Source organism: Pteropus medius, unplaced genomic scaffold, assembly GCF_902729225.1.
Source record: "Pteropus medius unplaced genomic scaffold, Ma_sr-lr_union100, whole genome shotgun sequence".
NCBI lineage: Eukaryota > Metazoa > Chordata > Mammalia > Chiroptera > Pteropodidae > Pteropus > Pteropus medius.
In genome coordinates this window covers 16,208,435-16,227,999 of record NW_024344240.1, presented here as the reverse complement: position 1 = coordinate 16,227,999, position 19,565 = coordinate 16,208,435, and positions in this window count along the sequence as shown.

Genomic DNA, 19,565 nt, shown 5'->3' with positions numbered 1-19,565 from the left:
TTTGGGGTTCATCTTTTCTAGGATTCTCTGAGCTTCTTGGGATTGTATTTTTATTTCCTTCACCAGATTAGGGAAGTTTTCCCATCATATTCCTTCAAATAGCTCTTCAACTTCTTGTTTTCCTTCAGGTATTCCAATGACACAGATATTTTTACTTTTAATTGTATCCTATAGGCTCCTTAAATTATTATTATAATCTTAGCTTTTTCTATTGTTGTTGTTCTGATTGGGTGTCCTTGGTTTCCCCATTTTCTATATTGATGGTTTGATCCTCTTCTTTATCCACTCTGTTGCTTCCCTCTAATATACTCTTCATCTCAGATAATGTGTTCTTCATTTCTGACTGGTTTCCTTTTATAATTTCCATTTCCATTTTTATGTTTTTTTTTTTTAAATCTCTTTGTTAAAATTTTCACTGAGTTCATCTACTCCTCCCCTAAGTTCACTGAGCATCTTTATAACCAGTATTTTGAACTCTGCATCTGTTAGATTTCTTGACTACATTATTCCTGGATCTCTGTTGTGTTCTCTCTTATGGTTTCTGCTACTTTGTCTTCCCATTTTGGTTGCCTTTCTGTGTCTGTTTCTATGCACTAAGTGAAGCTCCTATGTCTTCCTGTCTCATTAGGGTAGCTTTGTGCAGTAGATGTCCAGTAGCACAGTCCTGAGAGGGGTTCAGCTGCAGACCAAGTTTAGCTCCAGACTGTGCCCCTCTGGGGCCACCTATCAAGTTTCAGCAAGCAATCCACAGATGCTGTGCTTATAGTTGCCTCAAGAGGCCATGCCAGAAACTGAGGTCAGCTGCCAGCAGCGTGAGTCTTAGAGTTGGCTCAGCAAGAAGCACTGGACTTGCCAAGGACACTACTGGATATGGTGCCGTGAGTTGGGGGAGGCGGAGTTTCGGCGAATCTTCTGGGCTGAGCAACCTCTGTTATCCAGTTTGATGACGTTTTAGCTATGGTGGCCCTGAATCTGCACACTGGGAGGGGGAAGGGCTCAACAGAGGAACAATGGATACTGATGGCACTTCTGCTCAGGAGAGAGCCTCACCTCTGGCCCTTGCTCCGGTAACTCATTGTTCCCATGTAAGTCCCTGGTGACCCCCAAGCAGCCAACCTGGTGCTGGTGCTCAGAGCAAAGAGGTCCGTCACCACAAAAGTCTACTCATAGACATGGCCCCTTTAAGAGGCTTCTGCAGCTGCTGGCCACAGCTGCCGTAACCTCTGTCCCACTTAGCCGCTCAGGACCGGGCAGCCTTACATCCTCGCCCCGTCCTACCTCCTATTGTTGCAGAGTGATTTCTTATTTCTTTCTCTAGTTGTAGTGCTTCTGTTCATGTAGATCCCAGGCAACTTTGTTTGCTGTTTGCTCCGTGTTTCTGTCACAACTTTGATTTCGTTGCAAGAGGGATGAACAAAGCCTCTATCATCTATACCATTTTCCCCTCCCCAGACATTATTCATCTTATAACTGAAAGTTTGTACTCTTTTATCTGTCTCTTTCCATTTCTTCCACCCCTCTCAGTCCCTGGTAACTGGTAACCACTTCTCTACTGTTTCTATGAGTTCAACTTAAAAGAAAATAAATTCCATATAAAACTGTTACCGTACAGTATTGGTATTTCTGTCTCTAGCTAATTTCACTTAATCTACTGCCCTCCAGATTGATTCATGTTGTCACGAATGACGAGATTTCCTTTTCTTTTTAAAGGCTTAATAATATTACATTGCATATATCCAATTATTTTTTTATCCAATCAACTACTGACAGATACATAGGTTGTTTCCATGTCTTGGCCATTGTGAATAATGCTGCAATGAACCTGAGAGTACAAATATCTCTTTGAGATAATGATTTTCTTTGGATATATACCCAGATTGTAACAGAGTGAAATGCTTAGCCCCTTTAACTCCATCTTGTTCAAGCCTGCTTTGTTTCCATGGCCTTCAGGCTAATAGCTTCTGTTAGTTTTGCATATAGACATGCTAATCATTAGAGGAATTCTGCTTAAGACTTTTACAAAGTCTTTTGTGAGTTTTACAAAAACAAACAAACAAACAAACAAACAAAAAACCTTACTAGAAGGTGCTTCTCCCTGGGAGGTAAGGGAAATATGTACAAAAATAATGATTGTTTATCACAGATTTGCAGGAATTTCAGCAAAATCTTCCTAGAATCCCTCCTGGTGCCCAGATGTCTCTGGTTGTCAATCACTTCTTGGTCCTCCCATTTCGCCTCCCCTTGACAGAAAAGAAGCCCGAATTCTGTATTTTCTTAAGATGAATTTGAGAATTAGATCTCCCATTTTCTTCTTGATCAATAAATCTTTCCTTACTCCAAACTCTGATGTTTTGAATTTTGGTCTTTTGAAGCCTTGGGCACACAGACTTTGCACCAGTAACAGGATTGCTAGATCATATGATAGTTCTATTTTTAATTTCTCGAGGAACTTCCATACTGTTTTTCATAGTGGCTGTACCAGTTTACATTCCCACCAACAATGTTCAAGGGTTTCCTTTTTTCTACATCCTGTCAGCATTTGTTATCTCTTATCTTTTGTTAATGATAGTCCTCACTCCAAATTAATATTGTATATTAAATATGCTGTGCCTTTGCAGGGTACCTTTTTCAACTATGAGGGCTATATTAGTGTCCCAGGGCCACTATAACAACATACCACAGTCCAGGTGGCTTGTACAGTACAAATTTATTTCTTCACAGTTCTGGAGGCTAGTAGTTCAAGAACAAGGTGTCTATAGGGTTAATTTAGTCTACTGCCTCTCTCCTTGGTTTGTAGAAGGATATTTTCTTTCTCTGTCTTCACATTGTCTTTTCCTGTGTGTATGCAAGTCTTTGTTCAAATTTTCTCTCCTTATAAGGACACCAGTCAATTAGATTAGGGCCCAACCTAAAGACTTCATTTTAACTTAATCATCCCTTTAAAAACCTTATATTCTGAGTTACTGGGGTTTGGATTTTAATATATGAAGTTTTGGGAGACACAATTCCACCCATAACAATAGCCATTAAATCAAGTATTAAAATAAACTAAACTTATAAACAGATTTTTCAATCACTGATCTCATTTTTAAACCAAGGTTTTAAAAAGAAGCACACTTTTCTAATTATTTTTTACCATTGATAAATACAAATTGCTTAAAAAATATGCTGTATTCTAACTTGACCTCATCTTTTTTGAAACTTTTGGTTTGGGTTTATATTTTATGATGTAATAATTTACTACCATTACTTAATGAATTTAACAAACACTATGAAGTGCCTGTCATGTGCAGGCACTCTGTTCTGAGCACTTGGGATGCATCAGAGACAAAACCAAATCCTTGCCCTAATGGAACTTACATTCTAGTGGGCAAGACAGACACTGAGTCAGGAGCATTATAATTAAGACCGAAGGATTATCTCCAGCTGCAGGGAGTGTTGCCAGCTGCCAGCCCTCTGAGATTTGCCCTTGGCTGATGAGAGTTTCTTTTCCCAAGGTCATGGACTCTTCCCAGTGCAGCCGGCATCTGAAGACTATGGAGATAAAAAGCCCCAGATGCTTAGACTCAAGTCCATCCCAGCTTGAAAGCTCCCTGTGGGGGTGACTGAGGAGTTCATTCAGCCTGAATCACATAACCCAACTTCTTCCCTTGCCCAGTCCTGTTTCTTTCACTTCCCCCACAGTCTCAGAGTCTGTTTTCTGATGAAAGCAACATGAAATGTATTATATCATATTATATTTTCTTATGTTGTATTGTATGAATTGTATTACCCTATATTATAATATTATACTGTATTATTTGCTGTTTGTCACCCTCGTTGGAATATCAAGTCTATGAGAGCAAGTACTTTGTCTCTTTTGTTCACTGCTCTAGCCACACCTCCCAGAAAAGTGCCTAGAAGTATTTGTTCCCCAATAAATATTTATTAAATCAGTGAGTAAATATGGAAAATAGCAATAAAAATAGTACTGACTTTACAAGATTAAACTATGACAAACCCATGTGCAGTCTTAATATAGAGCCTGACATATAATAAGTGCTCAATAAAACTTGGTAATTATTATGATGTTTATTTCAAAGATGATTTGTCACTTTCATTTTTAAGCTGGTAATTAAATTCTATTTGTTCATATGTTGATTAATTAAATATTTATTGCCACGTACTACAATAGGAACTGGGACTCCAAAGTGGATAAGAAATATTTTCTGCCCTTAAAGATAATTCAGTTCACTGCCATGGTCACTGGTCACACTTTATTAGTTATTTCATATTTATCCACTTATACACTAGCTTCCTTTGTATATTCTTTTCTTTCTCGAGTATGCTAAGATGTGAGCTTCAGTACCTGTTTTTTGTGTTTTTTTTGGTTTTTTTTTTTGGTTATTACTTAGGCAATACTTTTCAACAGAAATCTATTTATGTAAGTCATTGGGCAATAGCTAGCTAGAAATTAGACAGAAATATTGTCATGTTTCAACTGATATGATCAGATGCTTTTAATGTGATGCCTATTATTATTATTATTATTATTATTATTATTATTATTTTAAAATCATTTAGAGAATTTGGAAAGTATTTTATTTGCTGACCTTGTGGGAAAAATATATTTTTTGGCTAAAAGATTCCAAAGATTCCACCAGAATTTTGCCATCTACTCATCCTTGAAGACTTAGTTCAGATATTTCTTCTTCCAGGAAGGCTTCCCAGGCAAATTAGCTAACTCTCCTCTTCGCCCCGATCATAACCAGTGATAGGTTAAGTCATTGTTGCACTAGGCACATTTTATTGGAATTCCGCTTTTGAATCTGTCTTCTTCACTAGTCCAGAAACTCCTCCAGGATCAGATTCTTTGCTTTATATATCACTATGTCTTTTATGCTTATCATGATGACTAGAAACTAACCGCGATTGTAATCATAGATAACTCCTGCTATGTATGTAGGCAGTGTTGTAAGTGCTTTATAAATCCTTATGCTGATCCTTTGAAGCAGGTACTGTGATCATCTCTATTTTACAAATGAAGAAACTGAGGCCCAGAGATCTTAATAACTTGACAAGATTATCCAGCTAATAATAATCCAGGTGGAATTTGAGCACTGTGCCCTATGGTGAATGCATTTTGAATTGAACTTATGCATATTAACTATTTTACATAAGGAAAGAACCATGACAGGAAACTTTAACCACAATTTCACCTTAATCCTTTCTTAAGTTCAGAAACCTCCATAATTAGGTATCAGTTCTCAGTAGAGCTTTTTCATATTTTCTAGCTTTAAGTAGAAAGTTCCATGGTTTACCGAAGTCCTTACTTCTGTATTAGGATAACTTATGATTTGTTTTGGCTCTGCCCCATATCCTGGGACAAAATCTATATGCAGATAATAATAATAATGTGAACCAACATTAAGTGAGCACTCACTTGTAATTTGGCCAAAGACACACAGTTCGTCAGTAGTGAGACAGGATTTTGAACCTACACCCCTCATTGAACCATCTTGCTTCAGAGAGAACCTTGCTTTCTTTCCTCTGTCTACGATTTGTAGCTCAGCAGCTATGACTGGACTATGCTCCCTCATGTTGTGGCCATACTTTCTCTGTCTGGCATTCCAATTTTTTCTGGGACTGGGGTTGCACATCTTAGTGGTTGAGTATTGCATTTTCTTGCTGGTCACTGTTTTTTCTGGGACTCTCAACAACTGCAGGTTTTTATCTCTGCCTCTCTCAGTACTCATTTTGCCTATGCATACCTGATGTATGGATATAGATTTATAGATTATTTTATGTCTGGGAGGGACCCAAAAATTGCAGTTACAACTACTTGGCTGATACTTGAATACAACTTTTACAACATTCCTGCCCAGTAATTATGTGGATGTTCTTGAAGAAATCTATTCTATCTTTTGATTCTTCGACTAGAAAATTCTATGCTGAGGCGTACTCTTGCCCACATATAACTTCCACTCTGAGTTTCGGTTCTACTAATTATACAAAACCTAATTCATCTTTTCAGTAGCAGACTTAACAATATTTAAAAGCAATGCTATGTTCTCATGAGAGTTCTAAATACCCACTCCCATGTCATTTTTCTTATTAGATATTGTCTTAAGTCGTCTTGCTCTGAGCATACAGGAAGGAGAAGAGAAAATCCTTTGGAGTCAGACATGCCTAGCTTTGAATCCTGCTTCCACCACTTGTTGGCTGTATGTGTTTCAGTTTTGGTTTCTTCATTTGTGAAATGTTGATAATGACACATAAGAGGAGTTGTGAAGATTAAAATAAATAGGTGAAATACAACACTTGACACAGAGCAGACTGTTATTTTTATCATCTTCATGTTTTTATAAGTGGGGTTTGAAGAGCCAAAACTGATACTCAGATCCAAGGAGAGGTAGACTCTCATCCTCCAAGGGCGATGGTAAGAATGATATAATACAGAAAACAGTGGCTTTCATTTATTCTTTTCTCCATGCCTAGCTTTGTGCTAAGCACTTGATATTTATTACCCTTTGAGGTGCTCTCAACCATCATGTGAGCTTGGCATTATTCTCATTTCACAGATGAGGACACAAGCACCGAGAGAGATGACCCACCCCAAGTCACACAACTAGGAAATGACAGGGTTAGAAGAAACCATTGTGTCTGGCCACAGAGACCTTGCTGCCTCTATTATTAGACCTCAACTAATTCATCCTGTGTTATACATTTTTTTTTTGTTTGTTTGGTAGTCAAATACATGATGGACTTACAGAGAGCTTGCTATTAACAGAAGCCTCTTTCTCTCCCTTGCCGCCACACATTGTTAAGCAAGATATTGTCTATCCTAGACTCAAAAGGTACTTTTGTTTGTTTCTCACCCAAATGTAGGCATATTAGTTTGCTAAGGCTGCCATAACAAACAACCACAGACTGGGTTGATTAAACAACGGAAATTTATTTTCTCACAGTTCTGGAGTCTAGAAGTCCAAGATCAAGGTAACTACAGGTTTGGGCCTTTCGAGGCCTCTTTCCTTGGCTTGCAGATCTCTTGGCCACCTTTTTGCTGTGTCTTCACATGGTCACCTCTCAGTCTATGGGTTGTCTGTGTTCTAATCTTCTCTTCTCATGAAGACACCAGTCAGACTAGATTAGGGCCCATACCCATGGCCTCATTAAAACTTAATCACCTTTTTAAAGGCCCTATTTTCAAATACAGTCACATTCTGAGGTGCTGGGGGTTAGGGCTTCAACAACTAAATTTTTGGGGCATACAATTCAGCTGAGAAGTGCAGATCTCACATTTATCTTAATAAAAGTTTCTTTTTATTAGATTTAGTTGATAGTTCATTGAGACATTTTTGAATGCTGATTTTGTTCACCAGCATTCTAATCATTTCTTTCAAATTTGTGCTATCAGTAGACTCAATATGTATTCTGCCTATATGTCCTCCCATTGATTAATAAAAGTGCTGAAGAAAACAGAAGTGATCACAGAGCTGAAGGGATGGAGCCAGATGGCTTCATCCAATTGGATGCCTTCTTGCTTCTTGTCTGACCCATTTCTCTGGTCTCCATTGACTGGCTATCTATGGTTTGGTACATGCGGCCATTCTCTGCACTGGTTTTGCTTTTACAGATGAAATATGGATACCATGTTCAGGCTTATGTTAATGAGAGCCCCACTTAATTTGATGGTTTTGATAATAGGAAAAAAAAACAACCATCAGACAGAGAGTCAAATGACTTGAATTCTAGACCTGGATTTATAATTATCTATATCATCTAAGCTCTTGGATTCTCAAATTCTTCACCTGGAAAAATGGGATAGTACCTGTTCTACTTCAGGCTTTACAAAGTTGATATCAGATTCCAGTGAAATACCTATGTGGAGCCTCTACAGAGGCAAATGTTAGCAGTCCATGACAGATTGTTGGCAGTTCATTTGAAGATTCACATCTGTCAGCCTATTCTTAGGCCAGCTGGTCCCAGTGTCAGCCAGATGATGCATTAAGCATCCACCTCCTTCATGTTGACCAATTTCTCATTATTTCTTCATTTCAGGACTCTTTGGGGGAGCAGTACAGTACAAATATATTTTTGAAAATTTCAAACGAATTAAAATAAAGTTACCCAAAGAATTCAGAGTTGGCCTAGAATTATAAATCATTGACCTAAAATATGTAGATTAAGTTTAATATCTTGAACTCAAGATAATTAGCAAAGTAAGTCCACTTTAGGGTCATCCTGTGATGATTTTCTAAGCCAAGTAGAAGAAACATTTTAGAATTTACCTCTCCATTAGCTGGATGATCGATATATGGAACAGATACATTCTTAAAGCTTCCTGTAAAATGAATTTTTGAATATTTAATCTTATTTTACTACTGATTTCTACTGTAATAAGTAATATATATTCTTATGGAAACTATATGTTAGAATATCCAATTATAAATAAGATTGCTGAGCCATTTTTCCATCCAGGACAGTGTCTAGGCTTACTAAAGTGTGTGGCGCTGCAGGTAGACACCAAGAAGCTTTAAAAGGAGTTAGAGTAGAGGAAGAAGGTGAAGAGGAGACTTGCATCTATTGAACATCTATACGTCAGATTTGTGTGCTATTTAAACTCTCATTTAATCTGGACAACAATTCTGAAGTAACACAAATATAGCAACGGGGAGGAGAGTATATATAACAGTTGGAAATGTCAACGTACTCAAAATCGGCTTTCTAAATTATGAACCACTTCTGTTGATTCTATTTGCAGAATTTAACATTAAGAAATTGTTTTAAATTGAGATTAAAAAGGAAAAAGAAAAATGCTGCTCTGTGTTCAGGAGGAGGACCCTTGTCGCAACCAGTAGCATACCCAGTTAACCATGTGGTACTTGATGCTACTTTCTGTAAGGTTGTCATTATCATCACAATTTTTTGGATGAGGAACCTGAAACCCAGAAAAGTTAAATACTTTTTCCATGTCATACAACTACTATGTATTAGAACTAGGGTTCCAAGCCACATTTGCTTTCAGAGTGTGTACTTTTATACCATGTCCTGAACATGCCAGACTAGTTGACTGGGATTCTCTTCTCTGCTCTTGAGTACCAATATAAGACCTTGCCAGTCACCTAACTTCCCTAGATTTCATGTTCCTTTACCACAGTATGGGAGTAATTCTAGCACTGATCAGAAAATAATCTTTTCCGTTCTCTGGAAAATCATGAAGTATTTTTCAAAAGATTCTGAAATAAGATTGCATATTAAATTCTTTTCTTAATCTAGAATGTTTAGAATCCAACAATAGAAACTTCCGTGATGATGGAGTATTCTATATCTGTGTGTCCTATACAGGAGCCACTTGCTACATGCGGCTATTGAGAAGTTGATATGTAGCGACTGTGATTAAAGAACTGATTGTAAATTTTGTTGACTTTTAACTATTTAAGTTTAAATTAATTTGCCACATATTGCTAGTGGTTGCTCTAATGCACAGTGAATAGCACACAAATATGGATTCTGATCTAGTTCAATTTTATACATTCTATGCATGATGAATAATCCTTGATGTTGTAGCTGGTGAACTGAAATGGGTGTTTTAGACTTCCCTTAGTCTTCATATCTTTGAATCATGTGTATTAGATTTGTTATTTTAGTTTTAAGTAAACTCAGAATATTTTTAATTCTCTTGACTCCAGATGGATTTAATCAATCAATATCTGTTGAATGAATGTTCATGATGTAGTTAGTATATGTTGGTTCCCCCTTCCCTGTCTGGGTCTTTCAGTGGAGGCAATCATATACGACAGGGTTACATTGAGGTTTAAAGACATCCACTATGTGAACACCTCTGGCATAGCACATAGTAAGGCCTAAATTAATGTTAGTTTCCCTTCCCTTATCCTTGAGAGAAACTGGTGCTTATAAAGAGCATAATATTCATGCTAGCCTCTGTGTCTAAATGCCAATGCCATTCATTTCTTTGGTTCATAATTTGTAAGTTTAGCCTATCCATTGAGATCATCTTTAATTATACAATTTAGTTTGCATTTGTTTATATGCTTTTTAAAAATATAAAATCAGAGGGAGTATTCTCTTCTTTCTGCAATGCTATCTTCTTCCATCCAAAACTGACTCATTGTAAAGTATATTTAAGTAAGAGAATGTTAATTTCTGCACATATGAAGAGTCCAACTGCTCTGAAGTGACCATATGATTTTATTTTTTTTTTTGGTTTCTTGCATTTTCCAGTTAACTGAAAGAAAAAGACACTCCTTTCTCTTCATCTCCTCATTTGTGTGTGTGGGAAGCTGTGAATCAGCACATTATAAATCTCCAGAAAAAAACTGGTATTAGAACAGTGACTGCGGACGTTCTTAGCTTTGTGACTCAGTAGGATATTTTTCTTCAGCACCATAGTCTTAATCATCTACTTTCTGGAAATGAGAGAGAGAGAGAGAGAGACAGACAGAGAGAGAGAGAGAGAGAGAGAGAGAGAGAGAGAGAGAGAGAGAACTGTATTAATAGAAGTTCTAACAAACTTAAAGGGGATTTTTTTGACCTTCTACCCAAACAGGCTGTCCTTAACAGTTAGTGAAAATTTCTGTTCCATTGATATAAAATGTAATGCTTTGATTGTATCTGCCTGAGTAACAAACTATACATTTGCTTTATTTTAACTGATGAGTTTTTGGGAAGAGAACAATTTTCCTCAGAGATCCTGTAGCTAGTAGGAGTGATTTTGCCTTTGATCTTATCTCTCTACTTTTCTGTTTTAACTCAAGGTTAATCTTAAATTCAGGTCTTCTTTTTTCCTTAGAAAGATCTCACGATCACTTTCAAAGTGAGAACATAAACAATATTTCAAAAGGTAATCATTAAGATCAACTTTAAAACACAGAAAAATTAAAAATGTTTCCCTTATATTTCTTCTATCCTGACAAAACAATTTTTATTTTAGTTCAGGCATTAGTAACACAATTGGGCATAGTAATAAAATTGTCACTTTTTTTAAATGTTTGTAATACTTTTCATTTTTAAAAAATTTATTTATTTAAATTAGTTTCAGGTATACAGTACTATATAGTTCACAAAACGATCTCCCCAGTCGCTTCCTCCCTCCCGACCCTCCACTTAGCCAACGTATTAATGCTAACTGCATTCTCTATGCTGTGCTCCCCATCCCCATGATCATCAATTAGCTACTAATTTGTACTTCTTTAACCCTTCACTCCATTCTCACATCCTCCCAAACTCCCGTCCATTTCCAAATTGTCCACTATCTTAGTGAGTCTGTTTTTCATTAGTTTGTTCTTTTATTCCGTAGATTCCACATACAAGTGAAATCATATAGCGTTTATCTTTCTCTGTCTGACTTAAATATCTTCTAGGTCCATCAAAGCAACATCTTTTTCCATCCCCTTTCTTTTAGTCTGTATGTGTCTTTTAAACTGAAGAGTCTCTTATAGGCAACATGTAGGGGTCTTGTTTTGCTTTCCATTCATCCACTCTTTTGGTTGGAGCAGTTAATTCTTTTCCATTTGAGGTACTTATTGATAGGAAGGTAGTTGTTACCATTCTTTATTCCTGTTTTTTGATAACATGTTTTTTCTTCTTAAAGAAGTCTCTCCAACATTTCCTGTAATACTGGTTTGGTGGTAATAAGTTCCTTTAGCTTATTTTTGTCTAGGAAGCTCTTTATCTGTCCTTCAACTCTAAATGATAGCTTTGGTGGATAAAGTATTCTTGGTTGTAGATCCTGGGTCTTCATCACGTCGAATATTTTGTGCCAAGCCCTTCTGTCCTGCATAGTTTCTTTTGAGAAATCAGATGCCAGTCTTATGGGTGTTCCCTTGTAGGTAACTATCTATTTTTCTCTTGCTGCTTTTAAGATTCTTTATATTTAACCTTTGGCATTTTAATTATGGTGTGTCTTGGTGTGGGTCTCTTTGGATTCCTATTTTTTTGGTATTCTCTGAGCTTCCTGGGGTTTTATGTCCATTTCCTTCACCAGATTAGGGAAGTTTTCCATCATTATTTCTTCAAACGGCTGTTCAACATCTTGATTTTCTTCAGTTACGCCGGTCAGATGGATATTTGGACCTTTAATAGTGTCCCATATGCTCCTTAAATTATTTTAATAGTCTTGACATCTTATCTCTTGCCATTCTGATTGAGTGTCCTTTGCTTTTCCATCCTCTAAATAGGACATTTTACCCTTTTCTTTATTCACTTTATTTCTTCCTTTGTTTATTCCATTTAATATACTTCTCATCTCAGATAATGTGTTCTCCATTTCAGACTGGTTCCCTTTTACACTTTCCATTTCCATTTTTATGTTTTTTATCTCTTTGTTGAAGTTCTCACTGAATTTATCTATACTTCCTAAAATTTCATTGAGCATCTTTATCACCAATGTTTTGAACTCTGCATCTGTTAGATTACTTGACTGCATTATATCTGGATCTCTGTTCTGTTCTCTCATATGGTTTCTGCTTCTTTGTCTTCCCATTTTGGTTGTCTTTCCGTATCTGTTCCTGTGTGTTAAGCAAAGATCTTGAGTCTCCTGGTCTTATTAGTGTGGACTTGGGAAGTAGGTGTCCAGTGGCACAGTCCTGAGAGGGGTTCAACTGCAGGCCAAGCCTCTATCCCTCCGGGGCCCCTGTTAAGATTCAGCAAGCAATCCACAGATGCCGTGCTTATAGTTGCCTTAAAAGTCCACACTAGAACCGAGGCCACCTGTGTGAGTCTAGGCGCTGCTCAGCAAGGAGCACCTGACTCACTGAGGACACACCTAGATGTGGCTTAGGTGGACCACAAGTTGGGGGAGGGGAGTTTCAGGGAATCCTCTGGGCAGAGTGACTTCTGTTATCCAGTTTGATGACATCACAGCTATGGCGGTACTGTGTCCACGTACTGGGAGTGGGGAAGGCTCAACAGGGAACAATGGACACTGCTGACACTTCTGTACAGAGCCAGTCTCCCTTCGGCCCTCACTCCGACAATGCTCCCTGTAAGTCCCTGATGCCCCCTGTGTGCAGCCAAATTGTCACTGGTATTCAGAGCAAGCAGGTCTGTCATCGCAAAAATCCGCTTGCAGACTTGGCCCCTTTAAGGGGCTTCTGCCGCTGCCGCTACCACAGCCTTTGTCTCACTCAGCTGCTTGGCCAGGGCAGCCCCGTGTCCTCGCCTCGTCCTACCTTCTGCCATTGCAGGATACTTTCTTGGATTTCTCCCTAGTTGTACAGCTTGTTCATCTAGATCCCAGGTGATTTTTCTTTGCTGCTTGTTCCTTTTTTCTGTCACAACTTTGATTTGGTTGCCAGAGGGATGAACAGGGCCTCTATCATCTACTTTATTTTTTTCCTCCCTACTTTTCATTTTTATAATGGTCACACATTAAACCTATTTAAAAAAAATCTGCCTCTGTGCGGCCCTAACGGCCTACGCCTTTGCCACCGCCGCCTTCAAATCCTTCTCATCACTTTGTTTTAAAGTAGCTTTTCAGTGAAGAGAAAAAGAGAAGTTATAGAAATAAGTCACAGTAGTGTTTCTCAAAAAGAAGAGAATCTTAAGGAATAGACTAGACCTATATCAGAATGTAATTAGGAATCTAAACATTTCTATCATGCAGGATCATTTTAACACACAAACCTGTTAGGAGTATTAAAGTTATTGTGAACTAGAAATGTAATTAAAAGAACACCAGAATAGGCATCAGGAGAAGTGGTCTGAGTTTTTCTGGTAGCTAGTAGTGTGATCTTGAGTAAATTCTTTAGTCTTCCTGGATCTCTTTCTTCACCTGTGAAATAATGTATTAAAGCTTCAAAATCTTATGACTCAAAGAATTCTGTTTTATATAATTCTGTAGAAATATAAGTAGGTTTTTTTTTTTATAGAAATAAAAGTGTGGTGTGGTATCAGTAATAGGTTTATTCTCATCCATCTGCGCATCCTCTTCTGCGGTCCTCCTTGGAGCCAAGGGCAGATATTTCTCTTTCCTGCTTATGACGAGGCATCCTCTCTGTGAGCTTGTTAACTTTGGCCTTTCTGGAATCACACTTGAACCAATTGAATGAATGATGTAGCAAGTGCAGTTGCCAGAGTTTACACCTCATAATGGACCCAAAAGATTACACGTGGCTGCTCCTTGACCCAATAAAAGGCAGTTATAAGAATCCAATAGGCAATTGGAAGCTGTCAAAAGTCATTTCTCAATGAGTCATTTGTCACTGTTAACAAGAATGAGTTAGGGACAAGTGGAAAATGTTTATTATTTTTAAGGCAACTAAATTTCAACAGATGAGTAAAAAGTTGTCATTCAGTATTTGTGAACAGCAGTTGGGTTATTTTGGAGCCAGCAATCCTTGCTTCCTTATGAATGTCTATCATTCAAACATTTTTCTAGTTATCAGTTTCCCAAAGGATACATGGAAAAACACCATCCTTGCTACTGATGTGCAGTTAGAAAATGGGGGATGCAGTAGAGCCAGATAGAATCAAGCTGGAGAAATCTGGTCTGGATTTTGTTTTTTTTCACAAGTCTTTTTCTTCACCTGTAAAGTGAAGCTGTTTTTAGATAATCCCTCAAGATCTCGTCTGCTCTAAATATGTGACTTATAAACCCAATGGCCTTGAGTAAGTAGTAAAATCTCAGAATCTTTTTGTTGATCTTGAAGTCAGGGGAAAGGACATTTCTTTATAATACACTTAAATCAAAAAATTATTTCTCTAAACTATGTAATTATGAAATATCTATTCTAGGCATTGTGATATGTGAATGATAAATTTCTGATTAGGCATATTAAACCATTCTTAGTTAGCAATTTAATTTCAACACTTTTATTAGATAATTGTTCACAGTTTCAAATCCTTATCTACGGAAGGGTTATTGAACTATTTCCTATTGGAAATGAACCTTATATGTAAGCTTTCTGTAATTGTAAGGTATGGAGTCTACAGGTATGTAAGTATTCTAAAGAAGATACAAAAAACAAACTAACAAACAAACCCTAAAACCCAGCAAACTTCGCTCTTTCCATACAAATAACGACATCTTCCCCAGCTTAACACTCTAGAAATTTTGTTTTATTTTCTTTAAAAGGTGTTAGATTGAAGATTCTGAGGGAGCCACTTGCTATAGCCATGGTGCTGTAACAGGAATTTGGAACATATTGTTTCCTGGTGAATGGATTGTAGATAACGCCATTGTATTAAAAAAGACAGTTTATTTTCCAGGTTTCTTTTGTGTGTGTGTGTGTGTGTGTGTGTGTGTGTGTGTGTGTGTGTGTGTGTGTGTGTTTGTGCAATTATAAAGGAATTTTCAGCATTTAGATGATGAGTCCAACAGTTGAAATTATTACAGACAGCCTTGTCATATCTATAGTTGTACATAAGCCAAGATCCCTGGGGGATGGTGAAAAAGCCAAATATTACCACATTGGTGGAGCAAATGCTCTGTGTTTTCTCCAAGGTAACTAGTTATTCAGAAAGACTTATACTGCTGTATCAAATGAAAGATAAGCTGTGGCGAGGGAATTATCAGGTCAATAAACAAGAAATTCAGATACATGTCCCGAGATGAAAGGTTAAGAGGCAAGGCTTAAATGGCAACTTTATTTAGTGATCACTCACAGGTCTATTAAAGAAAATCATTCTGTGCAATACTTAAGATCACAGTTTTTACTGAGTAAGGGCTGTGCACTGAAAGAAAATACCTTTTATTGATTAGCATTTCTTTTTACTTTGCATAAGCAGATCATGTGTGTTGTCAAATATAAACCATAAGTCATCACTGAGAGAAGAAATTGTTCTTTATTAGTTCTTCCTCCCAGAACCCTAAACCTTCATCAGTCAATAATTTCACATGCTATCTCAGTTTCTATGTGGGGAATGACACAAGCTTTCCTAAATATTTAGGGACTTTTTCAAATATCTAGCTGAAATCTGTATTACTTTTGTAGAAATCCATATTTCCTCTCTTAAGAGCTTAAAGATTTATAATATTTATTTTTATTTTTATTTTTTTGGTGAGGAAGACTTTTATTTTTTTGAAGAGGACTATAACTTTTAAAATGATATCTATGTCTCTAAATATTCAAGCAAATGCCTTCTTTTTCGATATTTTCCCCACCTTTGAAAACTGAGAATCAGCGGCTCTGGCTACTGAATTAGAGCTGGCTATCTCTACATCTCTTCTTAATCTTCTAACATGGAGTATCATGGATACACACAGCATTACTTAAACAAACCAACATCCAACCTTTGTAACTGCAAACATGAGGACAATTCATGAATTGACTAATTGCTGTTTTCTTTTGCCATGACACCTACCTGTGTGTATCTAACTCAGAAGCCAGAGATCACAACGGCCCTAGTTTTACACAACAAATTTCTAGCTACTAAAAAAAACCCAAACCTAATTTGAGTTATAAAAATCAGCTACGCTCCAGAATTTCAAGAACCTAACCTCTGTAAAAAGCTAGGTGTAATAGTTTACGCTGTTAATCTGTCTATTCCAGAATTGCTTAGAGTTTAATTGTTGGCCAAGCACTTTTTGAATATCTATTCTTTCTGTATGGTCTGGAGGTGGCAGGTGTTATCTCAGAATTACAGATGATGAATCAGATGAAAATATGGCAGGTTAAAGCTCACCAAGTATAAATGTACTCCTTTTCTTTTCTTAGCCTCCCTTGTAGTTAGGTTGAAGCCATAGGAGTAGTTTTGACCAGTGAAATATGAGCAGAGGTGCCATGTGTGTCACGTTTGTGCTAAGACATCAAAGAGGTGTTTGCCTCCTCCATTTTTTTTTTTTCCTAAGAGTTCCAGATAGCAAAGCTATAGGATAGAGGAGAGTGATGTGAGATAGAAATATATTATCACTGGGTTAAGCCACCACTGAGATTTGGGGTTTGCTATTATAGCAGCAAGCATTAATTACCCTGACCAATATAGTAAGTGATACTACTGATGTTAGAAAGTTATTGGAGAAGCTAAAGCTATTATTATAGACCAAGAAATCTGATTTTGAATCAGAATTAACTGGGGGAGCTTTAAAAATATTCACACTTCTGGGACACATATAAGAATTTACTAAATAAAGATGCGGGGAGGGGGGAGAATGTGATCAATATTTTTATCAAGCTCCCCAAATGATTCTAGATCATTCCCTTCAAGTCTGCACTCTTGCTACTCAACATCAAAGTCTCTTTGATTATTTTCTGGGGTGATGAAAGGGAAGATTAAAAACAATTGGAGAGAATCAGAGATTTTAGAGCTATAACAGAGTTCAGCCAACTATAGACCTCAAGGGCCAAATCTGACTTGCAGTCTGGTTTTGTAAATAAAGTTTTATTGGAATACAGCCATACCAAACGGTTTACCAAATATCATCTATGGCTGCTTTCACTACAAAGGCGGAGTTGAGTAGTTACAACAGTGATCTTATGGTCTGCAAAGATTAAAATATGTATTCTCTGGCCCTTACAGAAAAAGTTTGTGGACTGCTGATCTACAGATTGTCTCTGTGGTTGAAAAAGGTGTGAGCTCTTGATTTGGCCCTGCCCATGATTGGAAGACTCAAATTCTCAGCATTCTTGGTGAGTATAAGAAGGGCCAGTTATAGAAATTTATTTAACTTTTGTATCAGCTGCATATTATGGTATCTCCATGCTCTGTGGAACAGTTTGAAAACATACAATTTCCTTAGTGTCTTATAATCTGTTGAACCACCAGAAACACAACCACAGGAAGATGATTGTTCCAATAGAATCTAGAAAGTTCTAGATGATATTTGTAGGGGAAAAAATGACAATTTCCAAATATACCCAGATTCTTGTAGTTCTTTTTTACTACAAATAAAAATATGAAACAAGCTTAATATTTAATAATAGTTGAGTCACACTCCAGTACACATTTTTCTTTAAAGTCTATCTTTCATTCATGCTCAATTTACACCGTGCTTGGTACAACCTCAAAATTTAAAAATAATCTATATTGAAATATGTATGTACATTTAAATATGCATACTTAAATACACACATTTAAATATAAATGTTAAAGCTGTCAGGTCCAAAAAATTCAAGTTAAAAGTGCATTTCTAGGGGTTGGCTATTTTAACCAGCTCTGAATTCAGAATTGAGCCAAAGATCTTTTCAGTAGCAGCATCGTGGCTTCCCTTTCTTTCTCCTTCCATCTCCCCAATAAAATGCTACCAATCAGAAACCTAGTGAATCACAACAGAGAAACAGAATTTTGCTTTTTAGTGAATAAGAGGAAAATTTTGTCTCTTGGCTAAATGATCTGTTATCGCTCAGTGAAGAAAAGAGGAAGTAGCCCTATGTTTGAATTACAAAGAGCATCACTTGGTCATTTTTGAGGACTTTGGATAGAATTCTGATCAGCTCCACTGCAAAGCAAATGCTGAGGCTAAGCTGGAATATAGCTGAAAAAATACAGGGGCTTTGATGCATGTGGTTCTTCTACACTTAGAAGAAAAACATTTATGTTTAAGCTCTGTTCTTTCATTAATTTATATAACTCGGAGCTAGAAAGAAAAATCAAAGCAAAACATACAATTTTATTAAAATCTCTAATGGGAATAATTGGTAACATGTGCATCCAATTTTGTTTACTCACGCTTCTATTCACTTGTCGCTGGTTAATCGAGAGTGGCAGTCCCAATGAAACATTCCCTAGTAGCCTGTAATGGCTAATTGTGAGCAGGTTAGAAGCCTTTTTTTTTATCTTTGGAAAGGTATCTTACCTCTTCAGGGCATAACTGTTTTGGATTGAAGTCATAACATGGTATCAGATGACTTAAATTCAAGAAAGTCCTTTAATATTAAGATTCAAATAAATGAATTTACACTCCATGTCATATGTTTAGCAGGTGATGAAGGCCATGTGCTCTTTACCCCACTTAGTAGAGAATTGTGATGCGTAAAGGACTTAATTAGGCTGTAAACAATCTTGCTACGGGCAAAAAGTAATGTAGTTAATGCAGCAGGCTTGAAATAAGAAGTATATTCGTTTGGGTCACTGCAATGACATCTGATTGAATTCAGGTAATTTCTTCTAAAAGGAATTCATGCTTCTCTTCCCTCTACCTATAACTCCAAAACTTCATACCCAAGCACTCACTGATTTATGCAGTTACTATTACCAAATTGCTGGGTTTAAACAATATGTCTCCCCAAATGCTTTGCTAATGGGTCTACGTAACGATTATGAAAGTCTATTATGGATGAGGGCACACGTTATTTTCTGTAACAATCGCTACGGTATCCCCTGGATGGTTTCTAAGCATTGTGCAGGCTAGCGGGATCACTAAAAAATGGAATATGATGGCTGGAGCTTTATCAACACAATTCTCATTAATAGAAATGAGATTTGTGCAGGCAAGAACCATAGCACTCTTGGGCAAACATTTGTGCACTAAGGAGCACTTTTCAAGCAAAATGCCATTTCCCTTTCCTTTATCTCAGAACCAAATTAAAATTTATGGAAGTCATCATTTCACTTTGAAATCATTTATGGATAAAGATGGACCTTGGTAATTGAGAAAATTAGCATAGCCCATTTCAGGATGCATG